Source organism: Rosa rugosa, chromosome 2, assembly GCF_958449725.1.
Source record: "Rosa rugosa chromosome 2, drRosRugo1.1, whole genome shotgun sequence".
NCBI classification, from domain to species: Eukaryota; Viridiplantae; Streptophyta; class Magnoliopsida; order Rosales; family Rosaceae; genus Rosa; species Rosa rugosa.
This window is the reverse complement of record NC_084821.1, coordinates 19,069,741-19,083,927: the sequence shown is the minus strand read 5'-3', so window position 1 is coordinate 19,083,927 and position 14,187 is coordinate 19,069,741. Positions and strand designations below refer to the sequence as shown.

Genomic DNA, 14,187 nt, shown 5'->3' with positions numbered 1-14,187 from the left:
CATCAGTGTTCTGCACATAAAAACACACTCAGGCATCTGAAAAGTCATCTCTCTAGTTTCATCATAAATATGAAGAACAAGTTCAACAACATTGCGCCTCACAATAGTGCAAATCCAATCAGCAATCCTGGACGAACCGTGGGGATATAAAATCATAACACAGAATGTATCCAAATTCAGAGTTAAGCCTAGTCTGGGAACACAAGTCCACCAGTTGTTGCGTCTTTTAGCCAAAATGGTGGTTCTCACTGCATATTTTGTGGGTAGTAAGGAAAGTAAGTGACAAATAAGTGCATCTGGTATTTGCACTGATGCTATCTTTGTTTCTTGCTTGAGGCTTTGAAAGAGAACTTGTTTCTAGTTTCTACCCCATCACAATCAAATAGCTTTGTTAAAATAAAATCAAAGTCAAACCGAAACCACACTATGGTAACTCAAAACCACTACGTACATTTCTATCTACACCAGTATCAGCTCACATATGTTGAAATTAAAAACAAGGTTAAATAGCAGTTGTTGGATTCAGATGAAAAGGAGTTGCAAAACGGACCTCAACTTCTCTCAAGGCCACCGTCGTCCTTCGCGTTTTGGGTTTCTGTTCAAGGTTTCAGATGTCTCAAGGAGTTGAGCTTGTTTTTGGGCCAAGTTGGGCCGAAAGAAAAAAGGGCAGGGAACTTAAAAGAGCTTTGTAAAAGGGGGGAAAAGGGGCATTCCGAGAATTGAACTCGGGACCTCTCGCACCCTAAGCGAGAATCATACCACTAGACCAAATGCCCTTGTTGCTGCCAACTTACTCTAAAAATTATTATTGTCGTTGTCCTACTGGAGCTTTATCTTACTAGCCAAGAGCATATCCTATGTTCAAAAAATACTTTACTTCTCACTAGTTGAGATGGTGGTAGTTTGTAACTCGATTGGTAAAATGATACGCTCAAAGCAAGCGCATAATTTAACCCTGAAAACATCGTTAGTAGTATAAGCAAATAGGGATCGTTCTATTCCGGGAATTGAGGGTACACCTGTCATTGTCAAAAAACAAATAAAGAATTAAAATAATAAAGTAAAAAGTATTATGTACAAGAATAAAATAAAGAATAAAAATATATACAAGTTAATATAAAAAGGGGGGTTTTGAGATTATAGAATTGGAATTAAAATTAAATGAAATAAAGAAAGTGTAAAAACACATATACAATGGTGGAACACAAGAAACAAAGATCAAAACTACAATCATATGAATGAAATCCAATTACAATTCCTATAGTTGATTATCTATGTCATGAGAAATAAGTTGACCATGTGAAACATTCGAAGCAAATGATTTCCCATATTTTACTTTCCTTGAATATTTAATCTAAGTGAAAGCACCTAAATTAAACCTATTGAACATGCAATCATAGTCTAGAAAACTAGCTAATCAAGAACACATTCAATGCATGAAGAACAAAGAAAGGATGTCAACCAAAGTGCACAACCTAGTATGAAAAAGTCCATCTATTTGCAATCCTCCTTAATTGATTTCGACTTTTGTCCAAAGCCTTTACTACTTAAATCTAGCACCAATTACATGCATATATCCTAAGTTGGCCATCAAAGAACACATACATATAAAAGTTTTCCATAATCCAAAATCAATTAAGCAATCTCACATAAGCAACATAAAAATCAACATAAAGAAATCACAATTTTTATTCAATCATAGAAATTGGGCTTAAACTTTGCCCTTAATGTTATTGTTAACTAGAAACAAATTCCTACGAAATTAAATAAGGAAAAAGAATGAATTACACCGTGAGTTGGAGATGGAGATGGAGTGCTTGAAACGTTGAAATCTTGAATCTTGGAAGCAAGCCTTCAAGGTGGACGATGGAGGATATGATATTCCCGGCTCATTCTTCTTCTTCTTCTTCTTACTTGAAAACGCAGAATTTTGCAACTAGAGAATGGAGAGAAAAATGGAATGGAAATGGAGAGACAAAGAAGATGAAATGGATGAAGGAATTTTTTTAGAGTGAGAGGAGAAGGTGTTTATATAGGGAAGAAAAAGAAGAGTGAAATGATAAATGGAAGAAAAATAATGAAAGTGGTTTGTAAAATATGGAAAAGATGGAGTAATGATGAAATGAAAGCAAGGCATGAATGTGCAGAAGTATGGAAGTGATGATGATCTATTGGAGCAGAAAAATATATCCAAGGAAAAAGAGAAAAGCATCTAGCTTTCTTCATGTGGGTAGGAAACATGAACATGTGAATATTGAGCTGGTTTTAGGTCAATTTCTGCCCCTTTATTCCTTCAATTATTTCTCCAACAGGAATTCATTTTTGGCTCTTGACTTCTTCATATGAAATGATCTACCATGAGTGTAGATCATTTTGGTAAAATTTCAGAATTTATTTCCATGCCTTTGGGCCAGAATCTCTGCTGGACTCCTTACGGGTCCAGTTTTCCAGTTTTGCTTCTGCAGGAAATTGGGCTGACTGTTTGAAGGTCTTCCGCTCAATTCTAGCTCTGGCACTCTTCATAAGAAACGATCCTTAGGATGTCTAGAATGGATCTGGAAAGTTTCAGCTCATTTGGAGTTCATTTGGTCAGGCGGCCGCTCCTTCTTCCTTGCTTGGCTTGGTTTCTCCTAGCCGGAGTAGGAAAATGTGTAAAATTGACCTTTTAGTACATTTCCATTTTTCTCCATCATTTATAGGTAAGTGTGGACCTAATGCTCATTTCACCATCATTTACTCCAATGTACCTAAGAAAATAGAAATTGAGTTAAAAATCGATTCGTTAAGGAATTAACTAAGCAAAATGTGAGGAATTAACTATTAAAATACCACATTAAAATGCTCCTATCAAATTCCCCCACACTTAGCTTTTGCTAGTCCCTTAGCAAAATCAAAAACTAACAAACCAAAAAGACTATGACACAAAACAAAGAAACCAACGAAAAAAAATGACTAAGTATGGAAACAAAAACACAAAGACTCAAAGAAACCAAAAACGTAAAACACAAAGCAAAACACAAAGAAAAAAAAAACGTCACACATAAAAGAGGAAATTCAAAGACAAAGACCATGATGTTGATATCACAAAGACCTCTATTGCCCTTTAACATATTGTCTCAGAAATCTCATACTTTCAAGTCACCAAGATTAGCACTTAACCAAGAATCACATCATCAAGATATTCAAGAGCTAATTACAAAATATAATCCACATATAAGCATGTAAGACTTGGGAGTAAACAATGGTGGTGAGTGGAGCTCAACATATTTCAAACAAGTCATGATTCAAACCTCACATGGATATATCACTCTTTCTTCTCTCATATTCAAGGCTCATGCTTAAAAGCTTATAATCACTCAATTATATGTGAGAGAAAATATTTTGAGGCAATCAAATAGCTCACATATATAAGAAACAAAAAGCACTTTGTGAATATAATTTTTTTAAAAGATCTCATGAAAGATATCAACTACTTGCACGAATGGACCCAAGCCATATGTTCAACTCTTGTAACTCATCTCCACATCAAAGGCTGTCCCATCTTAAGGATCAAGAAGGTCTTCTCAAAGGTTGTAATGGGGCTAAGGCTCAAGGTTTTAAGAAATGAAAGGGTAAGGAATTTTTAACAAAGTATCCTAAAAACCTAGCAGAGCTCATGTTGATATAGAGAGACTTCTAGAAATCCACCAAGGCATAACGTCATACCCATGAGGCTTTATAAAAGGGCTTAATGTCTTCATCTTCATTCTAAACTCCCTTTGATTCTAGTGAATTGGACAAAGACCAAATTTTTCGATAGTGGGCCTTCAATTCAAAACAATCTCCAAACTCACCAAGTATGGGGGACTAAAATCCATAAACATTCTTTTTTTTTTTTTTTTTTTTTTTCATGGACAAGTCTACCCCCACACTTGAATTTTCACCTCTTCTCAATCCTTGTCACCATCATGTAGTAAGTCTCAAAAGATAGCTCCACTAAGTTTTTAGAACAAAGGGTAGGATTATAACTATACTAAGGTTCAGGGGTTAAGGATTTTTAGGGTGATGAAAGAAAAGGCTTAATGTAGGCTCAAAGGGGTTTATCTAAGGGGGTCCCACGACGGGCACAAATAGGGACACAGGCTTATTTGGCAATGGTGGTAGTTCCTAGGTGCCTCTATCCTTTCCAGAATCAGGGCCATGTATTGACAAAACGTCTCAACAAGCACAAGAGCGAATTCTAGCATTCTCTAGTCCATTAAACTTAATCTATGGCATGTAATCAATCAAGATGAAAGAATAATGAGATCAACAGAATCATCGCCAAGAAAATAAGAGTATAATTCATTTTTTTTTTTTTTTCCATTAATCACTCAACAAAGAAAGGGCACATGGCTCAAATTCTCACAAGGGTTATTATGAATCATAACTTATCATCCACATGTTCATATTCTGTACCAAAGTTACGCATGCACCATATCTACTACACATTCATATGCTTTTCATAAATCATAATTAACCAAAGAATATCATCAAATATTATCCCAATCTTGTGATCATCTTTTAGCCTTAATTTCAGAGATATAAGCTCATCCTAGACAGTTAAAAGGGCATCCTATGACTCAAAAATAAAAACAAAGGACTAAGACTCAATAAATAAAATCAACGAAATTTTTTTAATTTTTGACATTTTTCGATTTTTTTGTATTTTCCAATATATATGACTCAAAATAAAAGACTCAAATATAAATCCCTTCCCCCACACTTAAATATTGCATTGTCCTCAATGTAATCAATCATAAGCATGCAATGAAACAAATAAGCATAGATAGAAGACATTTATGAAAATAAATCCTAAAATAAAAACAAAAGAGAAAAAATAAAAAAAATAAAAAGAGATAGGGAAAGAGAAAGCAAATCTGTGTAGGTAGACTCCTTCACAGCTACTTCTGAATTGGGTTGCCTCCCAAGCAGCGCTTGAGTTTAACGTCTTTCAGCCAGACAGAATAGAAATTAGAAAGTTAGTAACTATAATTAACTAAGAAATACAAAATATACAATTTGGGAGATATTTTTTTTTTATTTTTTTTATTTTTTTTATTATTTTTTTATTTTATTTTATTTTATTTTATTTTTTTTTTATTTTTTTTTTTTTTGTAAAAAGCTGAATTTAATAAGACTAAATGAATGCATTTTATTTTATTTTTTATTTTTTATTATTTTTTTTAAAATATAGGACTCAAAAATATTTATAGGACTCAAAATGAAAGACAAAAATATAAATCCCTTCCCCCACACTTAAATATTGCATTATCCTTAATGTAATCAATTAAAAGCATGCAATGAAATAAGTAAGCATATAGGGATGAAATTTACGAAAATAACTACTAAAACAAAAAGAAAATGGAGGAGTAAAAGGGGAAGAGAAAGCAAATCTGATTATATTCTGAATTGGGTTGCCTCCCAAGCAGCGCTTGTATTTTACGTCTTGCAGCCAGACGGTACCTACATTAAATAAAGTTAGTAACTTAATATTAACAAAGAAATACAAAAAAAATAAACAAGTAACTATGAATTACAAACTACAAGTATAATTAACAAGTATTTTGTACATAAGACACAAGTTAAGTACACAAGTGAGTATAAAACGTAAAAAGTATTTTTACAAGTATAAAGTGTGAAACAACAAAATAATTTACACGTAAAGAGTATGCACAAGTATTTCTTTTGTTATAAACATTATTGATATCAAATCTAATTCCAAGCGGTAAATCAAGTGGACGTGCGGCCCAAGTATAGTCGTCTAGACACAAAGTCCCTCCTACATCCGTTGGGCAACCTTACTGAAATGGCCAGGTAGGGGAGGGTGAACACGAGAGGAAAAATCCATTTTGGCATGAGCTAAGCCCATTTATAAGCACTTCTGGATTCAAAAACCCGTCATGAACGTTATCCCCTTCCTAGACACCATCTCACATAGGATATTCTTACTAGGATGTAAAAGGTCCTAAGTGTGTTAGACAGTTCAATGAATGTTAATAAAGGCCGCCCTCAACCTTAAGGGACCTGAACTAGGTACCAATAAGGGGTTTAGGCCAATATTAATAAACACGACTTCACCTATTCCTTCTTTAATTTACAACTCACAATTAAACTCGTATTTAACAATAAAAAAAACAACCTAGTTAATTTAAACTAAGTATCAAACAGTTTATATACAACAATTATAAACAAAAACAAGTGATTTTTCAATCCCCGGCAACGGCGCCAAAAATTGATAAGCTCAAAGCAAGCGCATAATTTAACCCTGAAAACATCGTTAGTAGTATAAGCAAATAGGGATCGTTCTATTCCGGGAATTGAGGGTACACCTGTCATTGTCAAAAAACAAATAAAGAATTAAAATAATAAAGTAAAAAGTATTATGTACAAGAATAAAATAAAGAATAAAAATATATACAAGTTAATATAAAAAGGGGGGTTTTGAGATTATAGAATTGGAATTAAAATTAAATGAAATAAAGAAAGTGTAAAAACACATATACAATGGTGGAACACAAGAAACAAAGATCAAAACTACAATCATATGAATGAAATCCAATTACAATTCCTATAGTTGATTATCTATGTCATGAGAAATAAGTTGACCATGTGAAACATTCGAAGCAAATGATTTCCCATATTTTACTTTCCTTGAATATTTAATCTAAGTGAAAGCACCTAAATTAAACCTATTGAACATGCAATCATAGTCTAGAAAACTAGCTAATCAAGAACACATTCAATGCATGAAGAACAAAGAAAGGATGTCAACCAAAGTGCACAACCTAGTATGAAAAAGTCCATCTATTTGCAATCCTCCTTAATTGATTTCGACTTTTGTCCAAAGCCTTTACTACTTAAATCTAGCACCAATTACATGCATATATCCTAAGTTGGCCATCAAAGAACACATACATATAAAAGTTTTCCATAATCCAAAATCAATTAAGCAATCTCACATAAGCAACATAAAAATCAACATAAAGAAATCACAATTTTTATTCAATCATAGAAATTGGGCTTAAACTTTGCCCTTAATGTTATTGTTAACTAGAAACAAATTCCTACGAAATTAAATAAGGAAAAAGAATGAATTACACCGTGAGTTGGAGATGGAGATGGAGTGCTTGAAACGTTGAAATCTTGAATCTTGGAAGCAAGCCTTCAAGGTGGACGATGGAGGATATGATATTCCCGGCTCATTCTTCTTCTTCTTCTTCTTACTTGAAAACGCAGAATTTTGCAACTAGAGAATGGAGAGAAAAATGGAATGGAAATGGAGAGACAAAGAAGATGAAATGGATGAAGGAATTTTTTTAGAGTGAGAGGAGAAGGTGTTTATATAGGGAAGAAAAAGAAGAGTGAAATGATAAATGGAAGAAAAATAATGAAAGTGGTTTGTAAAATATGGAAAAGATGGAGTAATGATGAAATGAAAGCAAGGCATGAATGTGCAGAAGTATGGAAGTGATGATGATCTATTGGAGCAGAAAAATATATCCAAGGAAAAAGAGAAAAGCATCTAGCTTTCTTCATGTGGGTAGGAAACATGAACATGTGAATATTGAGCTGGTTTTAGGTCAATTTCTGCCCCTTTATTCCTTCAATTATTTCTCCAACAGGAATTCATTTTTGGCTCTTGACTTCTTCATATGAAATGATCTACCATGAGTGTAGATCATTTTGGTAAAATTTCAGAATTTATTTCCATGCCTTTGGGCCAGAATCTCTGCTGGACTCCTTACGGGTCCAGTTTTCCAGTTTTGCTTCTGCAGGAAATTGGGCTGACTGTTTGAAGGTCTTCCGCTCAATTCTAGCTCTGGCACTCTTCATAAGAAACGATCCTTAGGATGTCTAGAATGGATCTGGAAAGTTTCAGCTCATTTGGAGTTCATTTGGTCAGGCGGCCGCTCCTTCTTCCTTGCTTGGCTTGGTTTCTCCTAGCCGGAGTAGGAAAATGTGTAAAATTGACCTTTTAGTACATTTCCATTTTTCTCCATCATTTATAGGTAAGTGTGGACCTAATGCTCATTTCACCATCATTTACTCCAATGTACCTAAGAAAATAGAAATTGAGTTAAAAATCGATTCGTTAAGGAATTAACTAAGCAAAATGTGAGGAATTAACTATTAAAATACCACATTAAAATGCTCCTATCAAATTCCCCCACACTTAGCTTTTGCTAGTCCCTTAGCAAAATCAAAAACTAACAAACCAAAAAGACTATGACACAAAACAAAGAAACCAACGAAAAAAAATGACTAAGTATGGAAACAAAAACACAAAGACTCAAAGAAACCAAAAACGTAAAACACAAAGCAAAACACAAAGAAAAAAAAACGTCACACATAAAAGAGGAAATTCAAAGACAAAGACCATGATGTTGATATCACAAAGACCTCTATTGCCCTTTAACATATTGTCTCAGAAATCTCATACTTTCAAGTCACCAAGATTAGCACTTAACCAAGAATCACATCATCAAGATATTCAAGAGCTAATTACAAAATATAATCCACATATAAGCATGTAAGACTTGGGAGTAAACAATGGTGGTGAGTGGAGCTCAACATATTTCAAACAAGTCATGATTCAAACCTCACATGGATATATCACTCTTTCTTCTCTCATATTCAAGGCTCATGCTTAAAAGCTTATAATCACTCAATTATATGTGAGAGAAAATATTTTGAGGCAATCAAATAGCTCACATATATAAGAAACAAAAAGCACTTTGTGAATATAATTTTTTTAAAAGATCTCATGAAAGATATCAACTACTTGCACGAATGGACCCAAGCCATATGTTCAACTCTTGTAACTCATCTCCACATCAAAGGCTGTCCCATCTTAAGGATCAAGAAGGTCTTCTCAAAGGTTGTAATGGGGCTAAGGCTCAAGGTTTTAAGAAATGAAAGGGTAAGGAATTTTTAACAAAGTATCCTAAAAACCTAGCAGAGCTCATGTTGATATAGAGAGACTTCTAGAAATCCACCAAGGCATAACGTCATACCCATGAGGCTTTATAAAAGGGCTTAATGTCTTCATCTTCATTCTAAACTCCCTTTGATTCTAGTGAATTGGACAAAGACCAAATTTTTCGATAGTGGGCCTTCAATTCAAAACAATCTCCAAACTCACCAAGTATGGGGGACTAAAATCCATAAACATTCTTTTTTTTTTTTTTTTTTTTTTTCATGGACAAGTCTACCCCCACACTTGAATTTTCACCTCTTCTCAATCCTTGTCACCATCATGTAGTAAGTCTCAAAAGATAGCTCCACTAAGTTTTTAGAACAAAGGGTAGGATTATAACTATACTAAGGTTCAGGGGTTAAGGATTTTTAGGGTGATGAAAGAAAAGGCTTAATGTAGGCTCAAAGGGGTTTATCTAAGGGGGTCCCACGACGGGCACAAATAGGGACACAGGCTTATTTGGCAATGGTGGTAGTTCCTAGGTGCCTCTATCCTTTCCAGAATCAGGGCCATGTATTGACAAAACGTCTCAACAAGCACAAGAGCGAATTCTAGCATTCTCTAGTCCATTAAACTTAATCTATGGCATGTAATCAATCAAGATGAAAGAATAATGAGATCAACAGAATCATCGCCAAGAAAATAAGAGTATAATTCATTTTTTTTTTTTTTTCCATTAATCACTCAACAAAGAAAGGGCACATGGCTCAAATTCTCACAAGGGTTATTATGAATCATAACTTATCATCCACATGTTCATATTCTGTACCAAAGTTACGCATGCACCATATCTACTACACATTCATATGCTTTTCATAAATCATAATTAACCAAAGAATATCATCAAATATTATCCCAATCTTGTGATCATCTTTTAGCCTTAATTTCAGAGATATAAGCTCATCCTAGACAGTTAAAAGGGCATCCTATGACTCAAAAATAAAAACAAAGGACTAAGACTCAATAAATAAAATCAACGAAATTTTTTTAATTTTTGACATTTTTCGATTTTTTTGTATTTTCCAATATATATGACTCAAAATAAAAGACTCAAATATAAATCCCTTCCCCCACACTTAAATATTGCATTGTCCTCAATGTAATCAATCATAAGCATGCAATGAAACAAATAAGCATAGATAGAAGACATTTATGAAAATAAATCCTAAAATAAAAACAAAAGAGAAAAAATAAAAAAAATAAAAAGAGATAGGGAAAAAGAAAGCAAATCTGTGTAGGTAGACTCCTTCACAGCTACTTCTGAATTGGGTTGCCTCCCAAGCAGCGCTTGAGTTTAACGTCTTTCAGCCAGACAGAATAGAAATTAGAAAGTTAGTAACTATAATTAACTAAGAAATACAAAATATACAATTTGGGAGATATTTTTTTTTTATTTTTTTTATTTTTTTTATTATTTTTTTATTTTATTTTATTTTATTTTATTTTTTTTTTATTTTTTTTTTTTTTGTAAAAAGCTGAATTTAATAAGACTAAATGAATGCATTTTATTTTATTTTTTATTTTTTATTATTTTTTTTAAAATATAGGACTCAAAAATATTTATAGGACTCAAAATGAAAGACAAAAATATAAATCCCTTCCCCCACACTTAAATATTGCATTATCCTTAATGTAATCAATTAAAAGCATGCAATGAAATAAGTAAGCATATAGGGATGAAATTTACGAAAATAACTACTAAAACAAAAAGAAAATGGAGGAGTAAAAGGGGAAGAGAAAGCAAATCTGATTATATTCTGAATTGGGTTGCCTCCCAAGCAGCGCTTGTATTTTACGTCTTGCAGCCAGACGGTACCTACATTAAATAAAGTTAGTAACTTAATATTAACAAAGAAATACAAAAAAAATAAACAAGTAACTATGAATTACAAACTACAAGTATAATTAACAAGTATTTTGTACATAAGACACAAGTTAAGTACACAAGTGAGTATAAAACGTAAAAAGTATTTTTACAAGTATAAAGTGTGAAACAACAAAATAATTTACACGTAAAGAGTATGCACAAGTATTTCTTTTGTTATAAACATTATTGATATCAAATCTAATTCCAAGCGGTAAATCAAGTGGACGTGCGGCCCAAGTATAGTCGTCTAGACACAAAGTCCCTCCTACATCCGTTGGGCAACCTTACTGAAATGGCCAGGTAGGGGAGGGTGAACACGAGAGGAAAAATCCATTTTGGCATGAGCTAAGCCCATTTATAAGCACTTCTGGATTCAAAAACCCGTCATGAACGTTATCCCCTTCCTAGACACCATCTCACATAGGATATTCTTACTAGGATGTAAAAGGTCCTAAGTGTGTTAGACAGTTCAATGAATGTTAATAAAGGCCGCCCTCAACCTTAAGGGACCTGAACTAGGTACCAATAAGGGGTTTAGGCCAATATTAATAAACACGACTTCACCTATTCCTTCTTTAATTTACAACTCACAATTAAACTCGTATTTAACAATAAAAAAAACAACCTAGTTAATTTAAACTAAGTATCAAACAGTTTATATACAACAATTATAAACAAAAACAAGTGATTTTTCAATCCCCGGCAACGGCGCCAAAAATTGATAAGCTCAAAGCAAGCGCATAATTTAACCCTGAAAACATCGTTAGTAGTATAAGCAAATAGGGATCGTTCTATTCCGGGAATTGAGGGTACACCTGTCATTGTCAAAAAACAAATAAAGAATTAAAATAATAAAGTAAAAAGTATTATGTACAAGAATAAAATAAAGAATAAAAATATATACAAGTTAATATAAAAAGGGGGGTTTTGAGATTATAGAATTGGAATTAAAATTAAATGAAATAAAGAAAGTGTAAAAACACATATACAATGGTGGAACACAAGAAACAAAGATCAAAACTACAATCATATGAATGAAATCCAATTACAATTCCTATAGTTGATTATCTATGTCATGAGAAATAAGTTGACCATGTGAAACATTCGAAGCAAATGATTTCCCATATTTTACTTTCCTTGAATATTTAATCTAAGTGAAAGCACCTAAATTAAACCTATTGAACATGCAATCATAGTCTAGAAAACTAGCTAATCAAGAACACATTCAATGCATGAAGAACAAAGAAAGGATGTCAACCAAAGTGCACAACCTAGTATGAAAAAGTCCATCTATTTGCAATCCTCCTTAATTGATTTCGACTTTTGTCCAAAGCCTTTACTACTTAAATCTAGCACCAATTACATGCATATATCCTAAGTTGGCCATCAAAGAACACATACATATAAAAGTTTTCCATAATCCAAAATCAATTAAGCAATCTCACATAAGCAACATAAAAATCAACATAAAGAAATCACAATTTTTATTCAATCATAGAAATTGGGCTTAAACTTTGCCCTTAATGTTATTGTTAACTAGAAACAAATTCCTACGAAATTAAATAAGGAAAAAGAATGAATTACACCGTGAGTTGGAGATGGAGATGGAGTGCTTGAAACGTTGAAATCTTGAATCTTGGAAGCAAGCCTTCAAGGTGGACGATGGAGGATATGATATTCCCGGCTCATTCTTCTTCTTCTTCTTCTTACTTGAAAACGCAGAATTTTGCAACTAGAGAATGGAGAGAAAAATGGAATGGAAATGGAGAGACAAAGAAGATGAAATGGATGAAGGAATTTTTTTAGAGTGAGAGGAGAAGGTGTTTATATAGGGAAGAAAAAGAAGAGTGAAATGATAAATGGAAGAAAAATAATGAAAGTGGTTTGTAAAATATGGAAAAGATGGAGTAATGATGAAATGAAAGCAAGGCATGAATGTGCAGAAGTATGGAAGTGATGATGATCTATTGGAGCAGAAAAATATATCCAAGGAAAAAGAGAAAAGCATCTAGCTTTCTTCATGTGGGTAGGAAACATGAACATGTGAATATTGAGCTGGTTTTAGGTCAATTTCTGCCCCTTTATTCCTTCAATTATTTCTCCAACAGGAATTCATTTTTGGCTCTTGACTTCTTCATATGAAATGATCTACCATGAGTGTAGATCATTTTGGTAAAATTTCAGAATTTATTTCCATGCCTTTGGGCCAGAATCTCTGCTGGACTCCTTACGGGTCCAGTTTTCCAGTTTTGCTTCTGCAGGAAATTGGGCTGACTGTTTGAAGGTCTTCCGCTCAATTCTAGCTCTGGCACTCTTCATAAGAAACGATCCTTAGGATGTCTAGAATGGATCTGGAAAGTTTCAGCTCATTTGGAGTTCATTTGGTCAGGCGGCCGCTCCTTCTTCCTTGCTTGGCTTGGTTTCTCCTAGCCGGAGTAGGAAAATGTGTAAAATTGACCTTTTAGTACATTTCCATTTTTCTCCATCATTTATAGGTAAGTGTGGACCTAATGCTCATTTCACCATCATTTACTCCAATGTACCTAAGAAAATAGAAATTGAGTTAAAAATCGATTCGTTAAGGAATTAACTAAGCAAAATGTGAGGAATTAACTATTAAAATACCACATTAAAATGCTCCTATCATAAAACAATTTACCCCTATATATAATATATTATATATAATAAATAAACACATACACTTGCTACTTTGGAAGAGTTTCATGTAATCATGTCACACTCCGTAAATGAAAAACGATGATGAATTAATAATTCAAACATTCTTCTTTCCTTATGTATACATATAGATTTTATATTCTTCGTAGATCTTGTATTACATGAACATTTCAACTCTTGAATATATTCAAACATTGACTTCCGAGCAGTCTTCGCAATTGATTTTGTGATTATAAGCTGTTAATTAAAAATTCTTTAAGAGGTCTTGCTTCACTTGAAGGAGTCGCCTGCACATAATGAACAATATGTTTAAAACTGGATTAGTGCAGAGAAAAGTATTCGATTGTTGTTTATGGAACCATCAAGTAATACTTTTTAAGTGCGAACTCCCCCAAGTAAACCCAAATCTACAAAACCCAGTCCAATATTGATGGCTGGGCTATATATTTTATGATCAATTAATTGGCAACTCTCAAATGGTAGTCAAGGACTCAAGGTACGTCACACAAGCTTGTATCATTAATGATACGCTTAATCATATTTTCTAGTTTATACTCTTATATGATATTTCTTGTGAATTATCCATGTCCATTAAATATTTGATATGTCTCTCATTTCAATCATATTTCGTAATCTGATAGATCGA

General features: G+C 33.2%; 2 long non-coding RNA genes and 1 other non-coding gene across 3 annotated transcripts; all 3 read right to left on the bottom strand.

Annotated features, from left to right (window-relative positions):
• Window positions 1-704: 704 nt before the first annotated feature.
• TRNAP-AGG (transfer RNA proline (anticodon AGG)) lies at window positions 705-776 on the bottom strand. The gene has a single exon. It is a non-coding gene; the product is annotated as a tRNA-Pro (tRNA).
• Window positions 777-1,664: 888 nt separating this feature from the next.
• LOC133732107 (uncharacterized) lies at window positions 1,665-10,207 on the bottom strand. The gene is made up of 2 exons (XR_009856941.1): window positions 7,120-10,207; window positions 1,665-6,350 (listed from the first exon to the last, which is right to left on the bottom strand). It is a non-coding gene; the product is annotated as an uncharacterized LOC133732107 (long non-coding RNA).
• A 294-nt stretch (window positions 10,208-10,501) lies between these two features.
• Window positions 10,502-13,505, bottom strand: LOC133732106 (uncharacterized). Its single transcript, XR_009856940.1, has 2 exons — window positions 12,450-13,505; window positions 10,502-11,680 (listed from the first exon to the last, which is right to left on the bottom strand). It is a non-coding gene; the product is annotated as an uncharacterized LOC133732106 (long non-coding RNA).
• Window positions 13,506-14,187: the final 682 nt, after the last annotated feature.